The following is a 7,458-nucleotide window of genomic DNA, read 5'->3' as shown; positions in this document are numbered from 1 at the left end:
CTGACACTAGCAGACAAGGCAGCAACTACAGTCAAAATAGGTGAGTAGAAGCTTTTCTTTCAGGGACACTGGATCTGAGAATAAACACTTTCCTGGAGAGGAAAGCTCTAATATTTCCTCATACTAATACACCAGCTACTAGTTTACAAAGTCCTTTCGCGCATTATCAGCAGGGTTGTTTGGAAAATCCAAAGATAAATGAAAACTGGAAAATGCTTCATTTTCAGTACCAAAATTTAGTTTTTCTGAGAATGTTCAGTGGGCCACAGGTTAAAATAATGTTTACAATGTCCAAATGTTAGAATTTGAAATTATCAGTCAGAAACACATTAAAATGAAAAATGGCTGGAAGAATATAACATACAACTCTAAAGAAAAGACAAATCAATCAACTTTGTCTTGATTTTAAATAAAACTCTGAGAATGGAATAGAGATTTTTTTTTCATGTTCCTAATGACATATATCATGTGCATGTATCCATTAGAATTTGAGTCACCTGTTCTTTAGGTTTTGGGGTATTTTGTAAATAATTGAGCATATTTAAATTTACTTTTGGATTCTTATTTGTTTACTATATTTGATATACATATAATATATATATATATATATGTTATATATATTATATGCATATAGTTTATATCCACAATTAAATATAAATACCCCTGAAAAGTAGTTCCACTGCTATTTACCACTACTGAATGAAAACACTGTTTCTATTATTGTCCTTGGAAGGCATGAGCGCTTACAGATAGAAAAGTGTTTATTCATAAGTTTGTGCAACAAGTGATATTACTACTATGTATCAAGACTAATAACAACTAGATAAAACTCACTGATATTTACCCTGTGGTCTCTCAATTAATGGTGAGTTTGTTGAAGACAACAGAGGATAGTTATTATAATTGAAGCCTTGATGTATATAAGTAAGCAGCACTATCAGACACAGCCCATTTAAAAATATTTTTTGAAAGGATTAGGTAAAAAAGAAGAAATCCGGCCAGTCACGTGTTAGACACCTGTAATTCCAATGACTTGGGAGGCTGAGGCAGGAGGCTCACAAGTTCAAGACGAGTCTCAGCAACCTAGCAAGACCCTCTCAAAATAAATAAAATAGACTGGGGATGTAGCTCAGTGATAAAGTGCCCCTGGGTTCAATCAGTAATTGAAAAAATAAGATAAAATGAGAATAACAGAATCAGACTCACCTCAGATACCTTCACATCTTTCTTAAGATATATTACTTTGGTCTCTATTTCACCTGGACATCCCACTCTGTTTCTTGTGTGAACAATGGCATCAGCCTTTAATAGAGAACAGATGACTTGCCCCTCATCTCTCAAAGAGAAGTTAATTTGAGGAACAGCACCCAGACAGAGAACATGACACCTTCTGAGCACACAGACTCAGCCTGGTAAAGCCCTCAGCCCCAGGTCCTGTGAAGGGATGGACCCACCTGAATGCTAGAAGCTAAGGTGGCTGAGGGAGAATCAAGGATGAAGAGCACTCCAAGAGGAATGGGGAGCTGGGTATGTTGCAGGCCCTGCCTGAGGCATTTCTTCTGCAGACACATACCTCTCCTTTTGACATTAGTCACATAAGCATCTCTCTTCTTAGTACCCCTGAACCAACCACCAATACAGAGCACACAGGCAGACAGAAAGTGCACACACAGAAACACACTTTTTATGTTTCTTTTTTTCTCTCCAATAATAATATCAATGTTTATTTAATGTTTGTTCTCTTTTTAAATTTTTTTTATTAGTTACACATGACAGTACAATGATCTTGACAGTTCATACATTTGAATCAAATGGGGTATAATTCCTCATTTTTCTGATTGTACAGGTTGCAGAATCACATTGGTCATACAGTCACCTATATACATACAGCAATAATAATGTCTATTTTATTCTGCTTCCCTTCCTGTCCCCCCTTCCCCTCCCCTCCCCTCCCATCACATCTCTCTACCCAATCTAATGTGACACACTTCTTTTTTTTTTCTCCTCACAACATCATACATGTATTCTGTATAACGATGAGGGTCTCCTTCCATCTTCCGTGCAATTCCCCTTCTCCCTCCTTTTCCCTCCCACCTCTCTTCCCTATTTAGTGGTAATCTTCTTTTCATGCTCTTCCTCTCTATCCCATTTTGAGTCACCCCCCCTTATATCAGAGAAGACATTCGGCATTTGTTTTTTTAGGGATTGGCTAACTTCACTTAACATAATCTGCTCTAATGCCATCCATTTCCCTGCAAATGGCATGATCTTGTTATTTTTTAGTGCTGAGTAATATTCCATTGTGTATAAATGCCACATTTTTTTTATCCATTCATCTATTGAAGGGCATCTAGTTTGGTTCCACAGTCTAGCTATTGTGAATTGTGCTGCATTAAACATTGATGTGGCCATGTCCCTGTAGTATGCTCTTTTTAGATCTTTTGGGTATAGTCCGAGAAGGGGAATAGCTGGGTCAAATGGTGGTTCTATTCTGAGCTTTCCAAGGAATCTCCATACTGCTTTCCAAATTGGCTGCACCAATTTACAGTCCCACCAGCAATGTATGAGTGTACCTTTTTCCCCCCGCATCCTCACCAGCACTTATTGTTGTTTGACTTCATAATGGCTGCCATTCTTATTGGAGTAAGATGGTATCTTAGAGTAGTTTTAATTTGCATTTCTCTGATTGCTAGAGATGGTGAGCATTTTTTCATGTATTTGTTGATATATTGTATATCCTCTTATGAAAAGTGTCTGTTCAGGTCCTTGGCCCATTTGTTGATTGGGTTATTTATTTTCTTGTTGTTTAACTTTTTGAGTTCTTTGTATACTCTAGAGATTAGAGCTCTATCTGATATGTGAGGAGTAAAAATTTGTTCCCAGGATGTAGGCTCCCTATTCACCTCACATATTATAACTCTTGCTGAGAAAAAATTTTTTAGTTTGAATTCGTCCCATTTGTTGATTTTTGGTTTTAACTCTTGTGCTATAGGTGTCTTATTAAGGAATTTGGGGCCTGCCCCCACGTGATGGAGATTAGGGCCAACTTTTTCTTCTATTAGACACAGAGTCTCTGGTTTGATTCCTAGCTCCTTGATGCATTTTGAGTTAACTTTTATGCACATTTTATGTTTCTAAACTATTTTGAGTAATCACAAGTTACCTAATTGTTATGCTTTTTAAAAAGGATTTTGAGCTAAATTTAGCATTGCAGGTCTTGACAAATAAAAAAAAAGGAAAACCATAACTGATAATTTCATGACTTTGGATAATAACCTGGATTATTTACATATACAGCAGGTATTCAATAAGTTAATTACTTAATTTAAATATAGCAGGTCAAATATATTTTAAAAAATCCATTAACTCTGAATAGTAAAGACCCAGTACAAAATAGTTTCAGATAGTGGCTTTGCTAATCTTCTAACATTAGCATTGTAAAATAATGTATTACATTGAGGAGTCTCCATTAATTTTATAAAAACAAACAACCCACCATAAAAAGAAATATTTGTGAGATGATGGTCTCCATAATTTTTTTTTTAAGAAACCAAGGCTCCGGAGCTTGGGACATAGATCATGATCTAGCTCAATTAAATATTTAAGAAATAAGGCCTGAATATGGTCGGTTCTCAGATGTTCATATCCTTTTCCCTTAACATCATGGAATAATTTCACCGTCAAGTGGCACATAGTGTTTTTCTCAAGAATTTAAATGTGCATATTCACTTTTTCTTTACCTTTTCAGATATTTGATGAGAACCTAGCCAAAATTTTATGACTAACAGAGTTCTGAGCCAAGCATCTAATGAGTATTATGTAAGTCGAACTTAATACAGCTGAATTTAATACAGCTGAACTTAAACCAGAATATTTTTAAAACCCAGAATATGTATCTTCCCAAAGTAGTATCTGTTAGTAAAACTGATATATATATAGTAAAATCCATTCTTTATACCAGATATATTTTATTTCAAAGTCAATGTACTTAAGTCAACCTACAAAATGCTTCTCTGGGTCACTTTCTTATGTTCTAATCCAGACATATTATTTAAATGATATTTGATTACTGCCTTTGTGGATGCAAGAGAATTGAAAAAAAATAGACTGTTTTGCAAATTAAAAGTGTTCTGACTCAGCCAGGTTAAGCACTTTATAAAAATAGAAATATGTACATACACACACATAATAGAAATAACTACTTATACATCCCATTGTATCCCATAATAAAACATATAAACAAAACAATTTATTGAAAACTAAATAAAGAGGAAGAGGCACAAAACAGCTCTTTAGACTTCCCAGAAAAGCTGATGATCTAACCTTATTTTTCTTCCTTTCTTTTCAATCTCTAGTTCCTATTATCATCTGAGTAGTTCTCAAAAGTTTAAAAAGGGGGAAAATGTAAAAGATTTTTATAGTTCTTTTTATTCCTTAAGACAGTGGGTATACATGTCTTATTGAAGAGTGATTAAAATAAAATCAAGAGAAATTATAACCCCTATAATTTATTATATGCCTTGAATATAAAGGGCTATAGAATTTGTCTTAGGCTCTTTGTCCTGTTCCATCTGAATCTCCCCACAGCCTTACGAGGTAAATAGCTCTTTTTATGGATGATCAAACTGAGTACTATAGTTTGGATCTTAAATACCCTCCAAAGGCTAGTATGCTAAAGGCTTGGTCACTAGCCTGTGACACAATAAAAAGGTGGAGGTACATTTAGGAGGTGGAACCTAATGGAAGGAAGTAAGGTAATGTGGGCCATAAAATGGAAGTTTCATCAATAACAACTGTTCACCACAAAACCAGCACACCCCAAGTCTTAACATCACAGAAGTTGCCAGAGCTCAAACTTGGGTGGCAAGATGAGCAAAGAGAGGTAATGCCTGAGTTTTTACACCAAGATCATAATCATGGTGGTCCTCAAAACAATGCCAGGTTGCTAAAAGAATATTTATGTGCTTTTCTTACATATGATTAAATTCTGATTTAAACAACTAGTTCAGTACAGCAAGTAAAAAGCAGACCTATCCCTGAGGCGTCCACGTTTATTTATATTTTATCCACTTTCTGAAAAATAGCTTTATACTTGTTTAAAGTTAAACTGAGTTCACCATGCGAGTTTCAAACAATATGAAAAAAAAACATGGAGATATGAATAAAAGCCATTTGATCTCATCTAATTAACTATTCTTCCAGACTATGCATTTTTAATTTATGGATTATGGACATAGATTTATATGGGTGAAACGGTCTTCTAAATGTTTGAAAACCTATTTTTCCCCATCACAGAGCATGGCAAAATAACTTTTGTTTACACTAGATTAGGTAAAAAAATATTTCTGCAGGAAATGAATTTCCAGTTGCATTTTGAAATAATCAATAGACACAAATAAGAAAGATAAACACAAAGGAATGGAGTCGAAAATGTGCAATTTATGGCAAATTGGGTGTGTAAACTAGTCTTCTAAAAAGTATCCATCCATCCTTTTGTTCAACAGACATACACTTAACAAAGCATATACCAGGAACTGTATATATAACAGCATGGAGGATATAAATTCAAGTAATAGAGCATTCTTGTCTTCAAGCTTACAGTTGCATGGAGGAGATAGGCAAGTAAAAAATATGGATCCCACACAGTAAGATCAACGAATTCCATTCATTTCTCTGGAGCCTCAGAACACAGATTAGAAACAGAGCCATCTCTTTAGGAAATGGGGTTTGAAGTGTCTGTAAGGATCAGCTAGTAATAATCTTCCCTTCCTTTCTTCATTAAGCTTTTCAAAAGAGAGGTCTGCTTTGCTGCCTGTATTCCACACAAGCTTTAATTCCTTGCCATCTGGATTCCATGTCTGCAGCTCTGTTATTCTACACAATCAGAGGTCCTTACTGACTCCTCGATTGCCCAATCCCTGGTTTTTTGCTCAGGTCCCACTCTGTGGAGCAACCCCTCTTTCTTCCTGCCAAATCACTTTCTCTCCATGTTCTCCTGTCACTTCTGACAACTGTCCCCACCCGCCAAGTCTTCCTACTCTACTTGTACCATTTCTACTCTGCTTCGTTTCTGTCTCCCAGATGTAGGCATTCCTGAGTTTTGTGCTCATCTATCTTCCCCTCTCTCTTTAGATGCTTTCTCTCTCTTCTAGCGATGCCATCTAGATGTATGAGTTCAGATTTATATGGATCATTCCAAATTCAGTTCTTAGAATCCTAACTTTTCTTCACAGTCTCTAGTGTCCAATTTTTTTTTTCTGACTAAGCTCTACCTTAATATATTGCCTAGGTAACTTTTATTAATCATTATTTTTGCTATTTTATGATGCTCTGACATCTCAGACCTTGATGAATAGGGAGAGAACTGCCTTCTCGGGGTAGCTAATTCCTAAAGCCATCAAAGAACTTCCCTGTGAGCATGCCTTTGATAAGCAAACCAACCAATGCTAAGGCCACAGCCCCCACCTGCCTCCTGCCATCCAGGACACTATCCTTCTGCCCTGAATCATCTCAGAGCCAGGTCCTGAACTAGTGGAGACCACGACTATACCCAGAGCCTGCCAAAATTATTCAAGCTTTCCAATTCTAAACTTGCTCAACTTCTTTCCCTGCCTTGCTCATTTCTTCCCATAAAAACTTCAGTGAAGACTTTGCCCATGTTTTCCCCTTGCTGCTTCTGCTCCTGACCAACCCAGTACTTGCTCATGTGACCTCATGGCATTCTCTGTGCTACCTGTTTCTAGGGCTCTGTTATAAGAACTTCCTTCTTTATGATAGTCATTTCCATGTCTGTGTGTCTTGCCATACCCAATAAAACACAGGGTACATCTTAAAGCACAATTGAATCTATACCTTTGAAAGTAAACTTTTTTTCTTCTATATTCATTATCTTATACTCTGATACCCATTTTTTTTATTAGTAAAGCAATCTTTCGAGTCAATACGACCCAAATGTCAGCGCCAATTCTGTCATCTCCTTGTCTCTTGCCACATACATTTTATCTCTTGCTCAATTTCAATGATTCTTGTTACACAGTAGCATCTACCTCTTTCCTTCCCTTGACAACTCGTTGTCTTTCCTTGAGATGATTATGGTAGCCTCCCAACCAAAATCAATCTATTTTACCAAATGGGACCAGGTTCATTTTCCAAAAGCCACCCTCAATTACACCATTTGCCAGTTCAGAGGTTTCAGTGGCTACACATTCATTGCTCACTGCATAAAAAAACAATCATATCTTTAGTCTAATTCAAAGATATAGTCCATGAGATAGAAGGAAGAAGACAAGGAAAGGTTTTAAATATATGTTTGACTGCTATGTTTTACTATATTTTATTTATTTTTTTGTTTATTTATTTTTGTGGTGCTGGGGATCAAACCCAGGACCTTGTACATGCGAGGCAAGCACTCTACAAACTGAGCTATATCCCCAGCTAAGGGAAGGTCTTAAAAGTTAA

This window comes from Marmota flaviventris, chromosome 11, assembly GCF_047511675.1.
Source record: "Marmota flaviventris isolate mMarFla1 chromosome 11, mMarFla1.hap1, whole genome shotgun sequence".
NCBI lineage: Eukaryota > Metazoa > Chordata > Mammalia > Rodentia > Sciuridae > Marmota > Marmota flaviventris.
The sequence above is the reverse complement of the archived record's forward strand: the minus strand, read 5'-3'. Positions refer to the sequence as shown.